The 16,982-nt window shown below is 33.3% G+C and overlaps 1 pseudogene; it reads right to left on the reverse strand.

Annotated features, from left to right (window-relative positions):
* Nucleotides 1-1,549: 1,549 nt before the first annotated feature.
* On the reverse strand, nt 1,550-10,982 carry LOC120121903 (annotated as a pseudogene).
* Between the last annotated feature and the right edge of the window lie 6,000 nt (nt 10,983-16,982).

Consider the following 16,982-nt stretch of genomic DNA (forward strand, 5'->3'; position numbering starts at 1 on the left):
ACATTTCATTAAACAATATCAAAATGCATAACATACTAAGAAAGGCAAAAGATTTACGTATCGACATAACTATTAGCTAATTCTCAAATTAACTTTTAAGCTTTGAATTAAACAAACTTAAATTTCTTAAAAGATTGGAATCCAGTCAATTATCGAATTAAATCGTACCATTTGTTCTTCAATTTTAGCTAGTTGACTAATCACAATCCAAAACTGTAATATTAGTTTTATTTTATCCAAACCTTTTCAAGTATTCGTACCTAGGGGTAAATGAATAGAGAGTTGGGTGTACTGTTCGTTTATGTTAGTTTATTAAGTTAAATAAACGAAAACTAACTAAATTTTAAGTTTATTTAATAAACGAATGAACACTAATAAATGTATGTTCGCTTCATTTATGTTCACAAATAATTTATCAACTTATTTATTTATTATGTTCATGAAAAGCTCGTTTAATGTCTAATTTACTTTATTTTTTTATTACATTTTAAATATTGGTGAATATAGGGACTAAATTGAACACATGGTGAAAATTAGAGTTTAAATTATAAGAATTAACAAATTTAAACACTAATACTATAATTTTACTATTTTTAACTTGTAAATTAATTAGCAGCTAGAAACATAAAAATATTAAACGAAACCAGCGGCAATCTACCTACACACCACAAAACTACAGCCCCGGGAAATTGTATTGTCTAATGTTTAACTACTTCGAAATTGTATTTTCTAAAGATGAGTCCGGAGTGAATGACATACAATGTACATTATTAATGATGTGGATTGAAGTGTTACTAATATAAAAATATGATAAAATTTATAAATGATTATTAAATTTATTAAAATAATTTTATTTGTCTTTGAAATTTTAAAAGTTATAAAATAAACATTGAATTTCAGATTTTATTAAAAAATAGATAGCGATCGTGAAATATTGTTAAGGGAGTGACGTTTCATGCTAAATTAATAGGAATTTTGGCCCCTCAATCGTAACTAATTTTTTTGTTGTTGATATTTTTAAGTTATAATTTCAAAATGAAATTAAAAAATTATTTTTTTAAATATACGAAAACAAATTATTTTTAAAATAAAAAATTATAATTTCTTAAATTTTTTATAACTAATTATTTATTGATCTTGATTGTCTTTGTAAAATTAAAAATTTACAATTTTTAAAATCCAAAAAATTAAATTATCAAACAATGTAATTATTTTTTTTATTAAACAATGTGATTCAAGCAAATGACTTTTGTTTAAAAAGTTTAAACACATTTAAAAAAAAATACATTTAGAAGATTACAGTATCACATTAATAAGAAAAATACATCCAAACTTAAATAAAAATAATCGAAATAATCATTAAATTTTAATAATGTATCAAGTAATTTATATGATATAAATTCAATATTTATAATATGACACTAAAAATAATATTTAATTTATTCATATCCATTTTGTTTTCAATTCATTGAAAATAATAAACATTATTTTAATTAAAATTTTAGTTACGATTCTATCCATATATTTAGCATGCCACAATACTAATTTATTACATCTTTAGCATATCCGAGTTGTAGAACATTTGAAACACTTTCAAGCATGATAAGTGAAGTTGCCTTGATGCCAAGGGCAGATCACTTAATCCATCCATCAAAGCATGTTTCATTAACTCTTTCCTCTTGTTTTCGAGCAAATCCCTGATAAAGGCGATCGAATCATCGATGTCTGCATCTGGGTTTTCTTTCATGTAAAGCAATACGTAGTTCATTTTCCCATCTTCAATCTCCTTCTGTCACCATTTGCTACCGTATGAATACAAAGAGATTTCTATTAGAAACAAAGGAAACTTTATGATAAAGTTATACAATCACCTGGTAGCTTTGAATGTCATTCAACAGACGAGTGACCAGGATGATATCGGCATTCCTTAAGCTTGATTTCAAGAAGCATGAAGCTGGAAGAGCCAACGTATATGCAGCAACCGATGTCATGCCGTTCCGAAGGTACTCATCAGTCTATGGTAATGATCCACTTTTGCTCCATTTGGCTTCCACAAGCCATGAATCAAATGTTTTACACCACTGCATCAAATGTTCATAACTTACATTAGTATTGGCCAAAAGGACTACTCTCAACATTGTCTCGGTTCTTGCTGGAAAAGGCCAATACTTAGTTAACCCACTTACTATTTGCTTTAGAAAACATGTTATATCAGTTCCATTCTGTTGCTGATGGTTTGCTGCAGTTTCTTTCGCAAGATTATCAAGGGCATCAAATATGACCTTACTGTGACCACTTAATCCTCTAGCATACCATCTGTTATTTCCATTCAAAACCACCATTAAACAGATTCATTAATCAGCATTAGTTTGCATTTGCTGTTGGCGATTACCTTCTAACTGCATCAGTGAGGATGTTGAGCTCTTCTAGAGAACCTTCCGTGTCAAAGAAGTCATCAGCAACTGTGATCAATATGCCACTTTTTGCAACCACCATTCGAATATCGGAGTCGTAAGGCAGGGAAAGGCTGGTAGATATGGCAAAGTAGCAATACATAATTTTCTCGACCAAATCCCATATCATTGAGACCATTTTTCAGGCACCAACTGTTGCAATGAAACGAATAAGTGTGCCATTTAGAAAACAGACCCATTATTAACATAACGTTGAAGAAGGCTTCAGTTTGTTTACCTTTTCAATTCATCCATTTCTTTCTTTTAAATTGACTTCCTAAACTCATAATCTGCCACAGCAAGTTGCACTAGCTTTTCATTTTTAGCGCTTGATAACCTGCTTCCAGAGAATTAATTTAATGTTATACGGATAAATGAATATTATAGCACGTGAGAGACAAAGTCACAAATTCCTTTGGAAATATAATGAAGGTCAAAAATATAATCTTAATATTACTTTAATTTATAATTATATATAATAATATTTTAGAGATATAACCTTAGATTTTAAACTTTTACTTGAAAGTTGAGCAAAAGTTTAGACCTCGTACCTGTGAAAAGAGGTTTTTCCAGGCCACATAGCATTCATTTCATTCTTTCAACCCACGCTCTATGTTCCAAGTGATCCAGTCGCGCCACCCATGGAAGACTCAGCTCGTGCTCGATCTAATTAAGCCAAAAGATAACAAATATTATTCTGTGCCTCATAGTTCAATTATAATTTCATTGTAACAGGTAATAAAATTGAATACCATTGTCTGAAAGTTGAATGATTTTGTTAAAGGGTCATTATCTGATCCAGTTCCCTTACTTCCAACTTTCTCCAGCACTTTCCTAGAAAATGATCTAGCTTCCTCAAGTTCATACTCTCCGGGAAATATGAGATCCGTGGCTCTATAAACATTAAACATTACACTCGAGAAGAATTCGTGATTTTTTTCAATATGATCTAGAATTTCATGATCATTCAAGAACCAACACAATCTCCCTGCATATGAAAAAAACCATTGATTTAGAGAGTTTGAAAACCGCAAGTGCATGCTAATATATCGTGTGAAATTTGTTTAAAATTTAATCCTTTCAAGGGGATACGTTATAACGTTATAACAAAACTGGCAAAGAATCTTTGTATAGCTGGGTTGCAACTGAAGCAACACTATAACTTTTTTATGGCGGTGATTCCTTTTCATAATTCCTGTTAATTAGAATCATTTGTATTTTTTAAAAAATGTGTCGAATGAAATAAATCAAGTCGTGCATTGACTTTTAAGTTATTATTGTCGTTACTTGTAAACTTTGGTCAATATATCTTCAATCTGCCAGGTAAACTGTTCAGCCAACCCCAACCTTTGCATTTGATTCGCCAAACCAAGTTTTACTAGCTCTTCATCCACTGGACATGTCGGTGGAACTACCAAAAGAAAGTATATTTATGGTTAGAATCTAAACGTAGCATGAACAGTAAAATCGATATTAAAATATAGAAAAATCAAATATAGAGTGTGTAATGATAAAATATGTTGTATTCCTACATATTCGTTGACAATGTCATAAGAGATAATCCCGGGCCCAAAACACATATAAAATAATCAATTTACCTCCACTGTTGGAACATGTTTCAACTAGGGATTGTAAGTAAGCTAAGCAGTCTTTATTGCCAGTAGCCATGAATGCACGTGCTGTCGCAGAAGGGGATTGGAACAACGAGCCGTCACATTTTAAGTTTACGCTTATCTCTTCTTCATTGATGGCATAAAATGAAGGCAACGCTTAGAGGTATGATAGTAATGGAGGATATGGACCACCAACCGTTTCACTACATACCAAAATGAAAAACAGGAAATATATATAATTGATGAATTTCACAGTTAATTTATACATATCAATGCTCATCATTAATCACTCGGTTTAGGTCTTTGAAATTACTTTTCGAGGATCCGTTGTCGTTCAAAGAACACAACCATCACCAACTCTTGCCAATGGTCGGAGAAGTCAAGGTCTAGGCCAGTTTTACGTGCAAGTTCAATCATTCCGGGGAAAACATTGACAAACCAACGAGGAAACTGTCGTCGGTATCCACCTAGGAGCTTCTCTGCGTTCGCTCGTATAAATGCCAACCCTGAGACACACACAATATAGTAAAGATTTAATTGTATGTTAAATTGTTAGTAATAATTAAAAGAGAAAGTATATTCATCACGTTCCAACTCAACATCATTTGATACTTGTCGCGGCCGTCTTTCGGTTGGATCCAGAATTGGATTTCGACTTGAATAATTGGGTTAGAGTCGCCACCGATCACTTTAAAACTTTTAGGTGGAACGGACACCATCTTACCTGATCTGTGTTTTACCATAAATGTGTCAGGTTCGGGAGTCGGTTACAGTCAAGGAATGATTAACACCCTTGAACTGTCCTTTCGGTACCAATTAATTTGTCGATTGTCTTAATTGCGAAAAATTAAAAATTTAAATTAAAATTTAAAAACCCAATTCGAATTGCTTACATTTGATTGGTTGGAATTCATCTAAAAAAGTCAAAAAATATTAAATTGCAAAAATAAAAATAAATAAATATGAAATAAAAAAATAAAAAGAGAAAGTTCTTTAAATATATAAAATCAAGTTTAAAAAAATGGGAAACAATGAAGATAATTAATTTTCAAGGAAATAAATAAAATAATAAATAAATAACAAAAGAGTAAAAAAATGCTAAATTTCAAGAAAAAAATAAAAAAAATAGAAAAGGAACATGAAATGGTCCAACAACTTGAACCAATTTAATCAGAAATTCTACCTTACATGACTGACGAATAGCTATATGCATTTATATAAAACCAAATTGTTTTATGTCTAGCCTTAAAGTACAAGGAATTATGCACCTTTCGAAGAGTTACCAGAATCATATTTAGCACATCAAGTGCAGCAATCCGCCAGAAGATTCAAAGACCTCGCGATGACTTTGGTTACGATGTGGACAATTAAGGCATCATAGAGCGAGATCTTGGTGCAGAGCCCTTCGGGGGAGAGGTTGTAAGGACAGTCCACGTTTGCGAACTGCTTGAGCAACGTCAGACCCTCTTTGCCTAGTTTCTCCTAAATTTGATTTGCAGGGCTGCTTGGACTTGAAATTAAGAAACAGCGAGGCAATTTGAGCTTCATCGGTGTTGAAAACGGACTATCATTGAACGCCGTCGTGCTGGATCTTAACCTTCGTTTCTGAGGAGTACAAGAACCGTTGGATACAACCACCTCGCAGCTCTTGGCGGCTGACACCTTCTTGAGTGGAGACCTCCTCCGAAGCTTAAGAAAAAATGAGAAAGATATTTGGGTTTGAGGAAGCCCAGGCCAAGAACCAAACAAAGCTGACCATTTAAAAGGTGCTCCCCAAAAGGAATTAAACTTCGAAAAATAAACGTGGATTATATTGCACTGGTTAATGTTGGGTGAGTGCGCACGTTGGAGGGAGGTCTGCACTAGCCGAATTTTTAGGAGTTTTGGGAAATGATGGAGATAGTGGGGTTGAACATGGGGCCTGAAAAAGTATTAAAAATATATAATAATAATAATAATAATAAATAATAATAATAATAATAAATATTTTTTAAAAATTCGGACAAAAACGGGTGTCTACAGTTGTCTCTCTTTGCACATTCTTGTGTTAACAAGGATAAGACAAAGACGAAAAAAGACAACCAGTTTTTGTCCGGTTCTTTTTTTTCTGATTTGATTTGGGGAACGACACTGCTTATAGGTGATGAAGAGGCTTGGTCGTGTAAGGGTGATAACATGGTTCCTATGACACTAAGTCGATCCATTGGGCATGATATCATTCTTCGTGAAGTTGAAATCGTGGGTGACTAATTCGTTGTGAAGTTGAGTTGAACTATAAAATATTGAGCACGATATCCTTTGTCATGAAGGTGAAATCGTGGACCACTTTAGCACGATAACCCTCGTTGTGACGTTGAAACTAAGCTCAAAGTATTGGGAAGTAGCTCATAGATTGTCTTCTAGCCCAATATACTTCGTTGTGAAGTTGAAATTTGACCTGAATGAAACATGTTTTTCATTGTTGTGTCACAGATGACTCATTCGTCACGAATTTGAGTCAATCTTTTGGGTACAATATCCTTCGTTGTGAAGTTGAAATCGTAGGTTTGATGACATATAACTCTTCTTGCCTTTGAGTTATGCTGCACTGGGCTAGGGAATGAATACCTATTTTTGCAGATGACTTTAAGTCGATCCGTTGGGCACAATATCCTTCGTCGTGAAATTGAAATCGTGGATGGATCATTCGTCGTGAAGTTGAGCCTTGAATTGGATATCATTCGTTACGAAGTTAAAATCCAATCTAGAGATGGATGCTTCTTGTGAGCACGATATCCTTTGTCGTGAAGTTGAAATCGTGGATGACTCCTTCGTTGTGAAGTTGAGCATTGAATTAGATATCCTTCGTTGTGAAGTTGAAATCCAATCTAGAGATGGATGCTACTTGTAGGCACGATATCCTTCATCGTGAAGTTGAAATCCAATCTTGAGTAAGTTTTACCAAATTGGCTTTGAGTTGGATATCCTTCGTCGTGAAGTTGAAATCCAATCTTGAGTAAGTTTCGCTTCGAGTTCAATATCCTTCGCTATGAAGTTGAAATTGACTCTGAATGAAACTAGAAAGTGGTTTGTTGACAGACGCTCCTTCACTGTGAAGTTGAGCTTTGAATTGGATATCCTTCGTTGTGAAGTTGAAATCCAATCTTGTGTAAGTTGTGTTGTTTCGAGTCCAATAACCTTCGTTGTGAAGTTGAAATTGACTCTAAATGAAATTGGAAAGTTATTTGTTGACACACAACTTTTCTCGGCTTAAGTTGTGGTGTAAATTTCCTCTAAACGAAAGATGACCCCATTCGCAGGTCTAAACCAATCCTAATTGTTTGGATGACTCCCCCTCACGGGAAAGCCAGATTTTGTCAGTCGGATATCATTCATTGTGGAGTTTAAATCTGGCTTTAAAATGTGAACTGGAAACTAGCCACTTGTCATTGAGTTAAGCTGAACTGGATTCGTTCTGAATTGACTCTCGAACCCGTCTGAAGTTGATTCTAAGATCTGTCGATCTTTCAATATGTCAAATTGGTTGAGGTGTAGCTTCTCGCTGCTAAGTTAAGCAACCACCATCGATTTTTTACAAACTCTTTTGAATCAAGTATCTTTCGCCTTGAAGTTGAAACTTAACTCTAAAGGCAAAAATTATGAATGTGAAAAAATGATAAATATGATGCTCTAAAATGTATGCATAATGAATTAGTTCTGTTTTATCTCCTGTATGGAGCCTCATTCTTTGTCTGCTTGTTCTTGCATGTGGAGGAAAGGCCTTCAGAAGATCTAGTTATTTCATATCTGAATGTTGAATCCTCAAAGATGCCCCAATATTCGATGTTAATATCCAAAGATGCCCTAATATTTGATGATTCAAAGATGCCATCATTGTTCCTCATCTATTGCTTCAGCACTGATTCTAAGCATAAGCTTTATGTCTGAGAGTCACATGTCAAATACCAAGATCCACTCTAGAGAGATTGTCTTGTTTGAAAAGTGTTTTTCTTCTTCTTTTATTTTTGAGATCTGAAAATATCAATTAGAAGAGTATTGAAAAAATGTTTCATCAAAAGTTTTGAAAATATTGCCCCTTTCTCGGTTTCAGAATTGAGACGAACAATAAAACTATAGTTCATTGGATATCAAAGAATTAATTACATGGTTAATCCTTCAATAAATTATAGTTATTTGACAAGTGTCATGATCAAAGATATATTTGGGAAATGGTTAAGTAAGGAAAATATAAAAAAGTCTCGGGTTATTGTGTTTTGTCAAAGGTTTGGCATTTTTGTTTATTTGATGCTCAATGGTTTAATGAGGTAGCTTGTATGCTCCTTTACTAGAAGTATTCTCCGACTCCCAGCTTTCATTGTCACACTTGGATTGTATGATGCTTTATCAAGGAATTTGTATATTCGAGCCGCCTTTTTAGGTTTTCAACTCGAATCCTCCTTTGGTTTTAAGGCGTAATTAGAATTTACGTATTAAACCCCCTTTTCTCTATCATGCATTAAAGATTTTAGAAATCTTTTTTGCAAATAAAGATTAATCCTGATTAGCAGGATGAAATCTGAATATAGTCTCTTATGTTCAGAAATTCATATATGATTAGAAGAGACTTTTAAGACACGTAATGTAGGCCATGATTCATAGTTATGAAAGAAAATGATAAATAAGCCAAACAAGTGTTTCAGGGTATTGAACCAATGATCAATTCATTCTGATGCCTTCAATCATGTCTTGCTCAATTTGTCGGTTGTCTTAATTGTGAAAAATTAAAAATTAAAATTAAAATTTAAAAACTCAATTCGAATTGCTTACCTTTGATTGGATGGAATTCCTCTAAAAAAATTAAAAAAATGTTAGATTGCAAAAATAAAAATAAATAAATATGAAATAAAAAATAAAAAAGAAAGTTTTTTAAATATATAAAATAAAGTTTTAAAAATGGAAAAAAATGAAGAAAATTAATTTTCAAGGAAATAAATAAAATAATAAATAAATAATAAAAGAGTAAAAAATTCTAAATTTCAAGAAAAAAAGAAGAAAAAAAAGAAAAGGAACATGAAATGGTCCAACGACTTGAACCAATTTAATCAGAAACTCTACCTTACATGACTGACGAATAGCTATATGCATTTATATAAAACCAAATTGTTTTATGTCTAGCCTTAAAGTACAAGGAATTATGCACCCTTCGAAGAGTTACCAGAATCATATTTAGCACATCAAGTGCAGTAATCCGCCAGAAGATTCAAGGTGCAGAGCCCTTCGGGGGAGAGGTTGTAAGGACAGTCCACGTTAGCGAACTGCTTGAGCAGCGTCAGACCCGCTTTGCCCAGTTTCTCCTAAATTTGATTTGCAGGGCTGCTTGGACTTGAAATTAAGTGACATCGAGGCAATTTGAGCTTCATCGGTGTTGAAAACGACCGTCATGCTGGATCTTAACCTTCGTTTCTGAGGAGTACAAGAACCGTTGGATACAACCACCTCGCAACTCTTGGCGGGCGACACCTTCTTGAATGGAGACCTCCTCCGAAGCTTATGAAAAAAATGAGAAAGATCTTTGGGTTTGAGGAAGCCCATGCCATGAACCAAACAAAGTTGGCCAATTAAAAGGTGCCCCCCAAAAGGAATTAAACTTCGAAAAATAAATGTGGATTATAGTACACTGGTTAATGTCGGGTGAGTACGCACGTTGGAGGGAGGTCTGCATTAACCGGATTTTTAGGAGTTTTAGGGAATGATGGAGATAATGGGATTGAACATGGGGTTGAAAAAGTATTAAAATAATAATAATAATAATAAGATAAAAGAATTTTACTGACCGAAAATGTCTTATAATATATGATTTTAACATTTTTTTTGGATTTTCGAAAATAACTAACAAATTCGCAACGCGAACTCCAGTTTTGCAACACAGTTTTTAAATTTGCAACGCGAATTTCTTTTTCGTAATGTTAATTACCGATATAGGTAAACACAACTATTCGCAACTCAGTTTTCAAATTCGCAACTCAAATTTCGCAACGCTAATTACCGATATAAGTAAACACAACTATTCACAACTCAGTTTTCAAATTAGCAACGCGAATTTCGTTTTCGCAACTCGAATTTCGCAACGCTAATTACCGATATAGGTAAACACAACTCAGTTTTCAAAATTGTCGAATTCAGATTTTTACCGGATTTTTTCTACAGAGTTTACCTATATTGGTAATTTAGTTGCGAAATTGGCGAATTCGAGTTACGAAATTCGCATTGTGAAAACAAAATTCGCGTTGCGAATTTGAAAATTGAGTTGTGAATAGTTGTGTTTACCTATATCGGTAATTAGCGTTGCGAATTTGAAAACCGCGTTGCGAATTTGAAAACCGCATTGCGCTTTTGGAGAATCGCGCTACGAATTTGAAAACTGTGTTGCGAAATTAGTGTTCGCGTTGCGATTTTGAGATCGCGTTGCGAATTTGTTGGTTATTTTCGCAAATAAAAAAAATTGGTTAAAATCGTATATTATAAGGCATTTTTGATCACTGAAGTTATTTTCTCTAATAATAATAAATATTTTTTAAAATCCCAGACAAAAACGGGTGTCTACAATACCTTTGTCTGCATTTTCTCTCATGCGATTCCACATTTTGAGAGCAACAACACAAGCGAGAGTAGCAGGCAAAGACTCAAGGGTAGGGTTGCCGTGAGCGTCACATTCTCCCCAAAACCCTTCTTTGGTCTGGTTATTGACCACCCAATCCAGGCAATCCTTGAACATGGGTTCCATCTGGTTCGAATCTGCAGGAACCATTGCTAACCAGGCAGTGTCATAAGCAGACGGCGAAAAGAAAGAGTTAGGATCGATGTCTGATAACATCATCTCTTCGTTTATCATTTTAACTAAAGCTTCAATCGAAACTTTTGTAACCTCCATTGCAAAGAAAATATAATCAAATTATAATTTTGATAGGTAAATTTAGTATTAGATATGAAGTAGCGGTGCGAACTGCTTAACTGCTGCATACATCCATTTATAGTAGTTTCAATTTTGTCATATTTTTAGTACCCTAATTTAAAAAAAAATATTATATTTTTACTATATAACATTTGTATGATTAACTATAGTATAATTCATCAAGGAATCACTTAATCTTACTCTTCTAACGTTTCTATCTAAAATCCGTGGAAATTAATTAAAGTATTTTATAAAATGTTTGGAGAAGAATTAATTATAGGATTAAATATTAAAAGCTATAAAATTGGAGTTTGTATATTAAATAGAGAGATATTATATTTTAGGTAAATGTAAATTATGTAAGACGGGACAACATAAACATTTTTAATCAGTACTTGACCAATTAATGAATTTCCAAAATTAAAATTTAGTGATTTTTTATATTAAATCGAACCTTTTAATTTATGCTTTGGTGGAATCAAGCTATTGATTGAAGTTCACTAACTTCTGTCGAATTACCTATTCAAAATCTTAATTTAAGCGTGTGAATTTGAGTCATTATTAAGTTTGAATTGTTATCTTATTTGTCTAAAATCGTTAACTTGGTAGAAAATAAAGATACATTGTATATTTAATTACTCAATTATTTCAACTGTCCGTTTTGATCATCTAACTATTTTATTTTTAAAAATCATCATTAAACTTAAATTTTCACTATGTTTTGATCTCCCAAATCAATTCGATTTATTTTTTAAATTTATAATTAAGTAAAAAAAATATATCATATTTTTTTATTTGACACATTAATTTAATTTAAAATAATAAATAATATTAGAATTTAATTTCGACCAACTTATCGAGGTACCCTTATCTTTATTCTTCTCCTTCCATTTTGACTTCAACATAATGATTAATGAAATATTGGAATCCTAAACCTGTTAGATATTAGAGGTGAATACATGAACTGTCATCCAATTGACTGAATTGTTGTTGTAGAGTTTTTGAATTTTTTTTGGTTGAATTAAGATATCGTTAGAATTAATTTTTGATATGACGTGAACATTATAATAATCGGAGAGTTGTCGGGAACATAGTTTGTCTTCCGGAGAAGACGCTGGGAACACAACGTGTCTTCCTCGTTTTTATGCCATTAAACAAAGCTGAAGACGCATTGTGTTTTTGACAACTTTCTGAAGACACACTGTGTTTCCGATGACTTTCGACAGGTACTGTAACAATCACACTAGATCAGAAAATAATTCTGGTGAGACTCTATTTCAGCCAATAATTTTCTCACAACACAATAGAAGTAATTCAGCTCATCCAATTTGGTGTTTTAGATGCAGCTGCTTCTGGTTCGGTGTTTGTCATTCAATCGAAGTTCAGTTAAATTTTCTCGAGTCAGCCACCTGCTCAATGTCGGTCTATCTATAGAAGAAAATACAGAAAAAGACCAACAGAATTTTAGGTTCTCAAACCTAATTCATTCACTCTATTTTCCTATTCTAACCAGAGATGCACATAAGCCGGATTTCAATCCGATCCGGATAAAAACCGATCCGGTTTTTTCTCCCAACCCAAAAAACCGGATTTTAAAAAAACCGGTTCGGATTTTAACCGGTTTAGAGGGTCGGATGGTGTAACCGGTGTAACCGGTTTCGGTTTGTAAAAAACCGGTTTTTTATCCGGTTTGAAAAAAACCGGTTTTTAATCCGGTAAAAAAACCGGTCGTTCAATTTTTTCTCAAACTGGTTATACTATCCGGTTTTTAAATATCCGATCCGGTTAAAAAAAAACCGATTTTTTCAAAATCCGGTTTCGGATATTTTTTACCCAAAATCGGATATTCGGATTTTTTGTGCACCTCTAATTCTAACTATGGATTTCAAACGGATTAGTTTATTTAATTATCTTTTTTACTTTCTATTTTTTTCATGTCATGACTTCTTAGTATTTTAGGTGGTTGGATAGTTGGATTTTGGGAAGTTATCGTTATCGTTATGCCTCTTCAAGTTGAGATGTAAATCTTCTAGATTGATTTTTAAGTGGAATGGACTTACGGTTTTGAACGATTTCAAGGGTAATCAGACTGTAAAAAAACAGTGAAGTTAGTCCTTGTCTCGAGCGCAGACTTTAGTCCTCTCCCATTAGTAAAAGTAGGTGTATATGCTCATTTTGTCCGGGATTTCAATCGAGCTTCGTTTGGGTTATATATATATAATTATTTATATATGGTCATACTATTATTATTATTATGAGTTAATCATTTATATTAGTTATGCGCATAAATATATTATGGATGTATGTGATTATTAGACGCATAAATATTTATTAAATAAGTAAATCGAATATATATATAAGACATTAGATTATTTTCTTTTTCTGTTGCAGGCCGATAATCGAAAACCCAATTAACAACCCAAAACAGGAGGCCCAAGTTCAGTAGCCCGATCTGCTAGGTTTTAGAGGAAACCCTAGCTTTCCCCTCGCCTAGCGTTGCAAGCTCACAACCGTGAGATCTAGACAATACCAACAGTCCAAATTAGGGGTCGATCTAGGGTTATCTCACCCTAATGCTGCTTCAGTCGCTGCCAGTACATCCGATCTGTTGGATCTCATCAACGATCCAATGGTTCACTTTCAGCCCGAGGAGATCAACTGCCTTAATTCGCGAATGGGCCGCACGCACGTCTTTCCAGACACCTCACGCGCCCGTTCTCAGTCTCCGTTTCACGTCGTCCGGCTACTTCGAGGTAAGATCGCAAGATATCCGGGGCATTAAATGCCCCGACCGATCGGCTTTACTATCGTCGAACCCGCCGACGCCTGTCACCTACAACGGCCATTTGTCCCCCTCCTATGACATGACAGATTAGCAAAAGTTACAATCTTTCCTCATTTTTCTCGCATGCGGACCAAAAACACAAAAGATAATAAAAAAAGAGGAAAGATATATTCCCCTCAGCAAAGATCGAACAAGGCAGAGCAAGAAAGAGAAAAAAATCCTCCATTTTCGATGGTATATAGCAACACAACAACAAAAATCGGGATTTTTTAGAGGAAAAGAAAAAAGAGAACCGAGAGCTAAAATCCAGAGGATTTTTCAAAGAAAAGCCGAAAGGAAAAAGAAAGAGAATGACGAAGGAAATGAGAGGTTTACCGTTCTTCTTGCCGGAGAGTTCAAACGTCGTTGGGAAGTTTTTATTTTCGAAGGTAAATGTTTAGATCTAGGACGAGCAGTGGGTCTTTAGGCTTAGAGGTGTTTGGATTCAGGTTTACAGAAGAGAGAAGGTTGTTTTGGGGCTTGTTCTCTCAAGCTCCGATCACCTTGTGCGGTGGTGGAGTGCTTTAGTGAACGTTGGCCGGAGGTTTTCGGCCTCCCCCGGCGAGGAGTAGAGAAGATAGAGGGCAGAGAAAAAAGGGTTTTCCCCTTTAGGGAAAAAACGAAAATGAAGCAAATGGGGATTTAGGCCATTTTTGGCCAGGGTTTCGGGGTTATATACCCCATGCTACGCGATGTTGTTTTGGGAAGAGAAGAGTGTGTGTTTTAGTGCGTGGGTAAACCCCTTCTCGGGTCCTTATATCTTTGTAAATTTTCTATTTGGTCACTGAAATTTATTTTAATTTATTTTAATTTGCATTTTAAGTTTCATTCCGTTTCTATTTTAGTCACTACCCACATTTATATATGCTTTGGCCGAATGCCTGACTCAATCCTTAAATTTTAGATTAATTTTGTTTCAGTCCCTTTAATTTTTTCTCCATCTTATTTTAGTCATGTATGCCTATTAACTTATGTTTTTTTACATTTGATTTTATATTTTATATACTTTTACTTTAGTCCTTGTTTGTTTGTTAGCCACTGTTTCAGGTTTCTCTTAAATTTAGGACCTTATTTTTATATTGTTCATTTTAGTCATGCATAACATCTTTGGGTTTATTTCACTTCTAGTATGCATGTTGTAAGATATTTGCATTGTTGTGATGTTTTACGCCATGTTTACTATTATATCTTTCTGCTCCTTTGTTTCTATTTTTATTATTTTATATTTAGTACCTCATTTTAGCATATTCATGTTTCAATCCTAGTTCTTTACCATGCTCGTATATGCCTTATAATTTTAATAAACTTTGTTTCGTGTATTAAATGTTTTTTATACATATGAACCATTTATTAAATGAATATTATATTGTATGGTAAATTTATGTAAACGGGCCTTAACTAATAAGAAATATGTTTTCAAGAGTTAACCACGCAAATAACATTTTTTATATGCTCCAATGATTTCTTTATTTTATTTTATTTACTTATATATATATATTAAATATATAATTTAAGAAAAACATAGTAATGATCTTTTGTATGGAGAATCCATAAAAACGCGCCTTAAATAACAATAAGTGTGTTTTTGAGGATTGTCCATACGAAATAATACAATTTTTGAGATTTTTAATAGGATCATAATTTAAATGTATATTCAAATTTGCAAATTTCAATATTTAGATGACATATAATCGCTTAGGTATCTATTTCGGGCTCTGTGGGGGTGCTCATCCTCCCCCACGCGTAATCTACTCCCGAACCCTTTTCAAAATGAGTTTTTGGTTAAACGCATGCCATTTTTTTATCTTTTAAAATTATTTTTCGTAAAATTATTTTAAAGGATGTTTTTGGAATTTTGACCTAGCTAATCCAAAGGTCGATGGTGATTCCAAATTTATTTATTTTTAAAACCCAATCTTTTCTAAAATTAAGTTGGATTGTTTCCCCACAATTGCCCTAAAAAGCTTAATGACCATTCCAACAGTAGGGATGAGCATGAGTCGTGTTGGGTCGAGTTTTTGGTCAACCCGACCCGAAAAATATACACCTGATCCAATCTTGACCCACCGTTTTGAGATAAAACCCAAATTCGATATGGAATAATATATTTATAAAAATATTACTTTTATTCAATAAAAAAATAAGGATTTAATAGAAAAATATATATAGTGGGGATATATAAAGTAAAATTATATTTTTTGGGTCGGATCGGGTTGAATATTTTCACCCTAAACCCGAATTCGACATGACGCAAACTCTACTTTAAAAAAAAAATCTGACCCAACAGGATCAGGTTGTGTTCAGGTCTCGTGCCATCCCTAGTTAAAAGCCATCTATGTTATTTGAAATGAAGTTCGGTTTACAAAGCTTCTTTGAATCCCACGAGAATGCAACATTGTAGCTGATCGAATGTCAAAGATGTTTGTTCTTAATCACTATCGAGTTTCATTGTTTGATTATGTATCCCGACATACAACCACTTATTTCAAGGGATATATCAAGGGTTAGTAATGCAAATCTCACAAACAGTTAATTTATTTTTTTAAATAATAATAATATTTTTTTAAAAATTATTTATTTTTTGAATGATTAAAGATAAATATATAATTTAAATTATTTTATTTTACATCGAGACCTTCATATTATAGAACTGCTTGTACATAAATTATTGATTTAAAGTAATATTTTAATTTTTTAAAAAAATATAAATTATTTTTGTTTTATTTCAACATCAATTTCATTAAAGAACATATACAGTGAAGTATGAAACAAATGTAACAATTGGGTCCAATAAGTCAATAATTGAAATGGAGAATGAATGGTAAGATGTCGTAGTCGAATTTTCATCATTTGCGAAAAAGATGATACGGCAAAATTTGAGAACAGAAACACATTGTGGCCCAAAATGAATGCAAAGACGTTGTAGTCCAATCTCTTCATTCTAGAGAATATGCGCCGACAAATTTTGAGGACAGAAACACATTTTGGTCCCTCGTCTCTCGTTTCACCTTATACTAAATATCTCATGTCTGAAATAAACATGGCTGCTAATTTTTTTCCAGGTCAAATCACAAAAAACTTAAAAGGAAAATATTTATTGGCCAAGTATTCCATCTGACTGAAAGAGACAATCTACCTTTGCTGTTCAAACCGACAGATGA

The sequence above is a fragment of the Hibiscus syriacus genome, unplaced genomic scaffold, assembly GCF_006381635.1.
Source record: "Hibiscus syriacus cultivar Baekdansim isolate YM2019G1 unplaced genomic scaffold, ASM638163v2 tig00110383_pilon, whole genome shotgun sequence".
Classification (NCBI taxonomy): Eukaryota; Viridiplantae; Streptophyta; class Magnoliopsida; order Malvales; family Malvaceae; genus Hibiscus; species Hibiscus syriacus.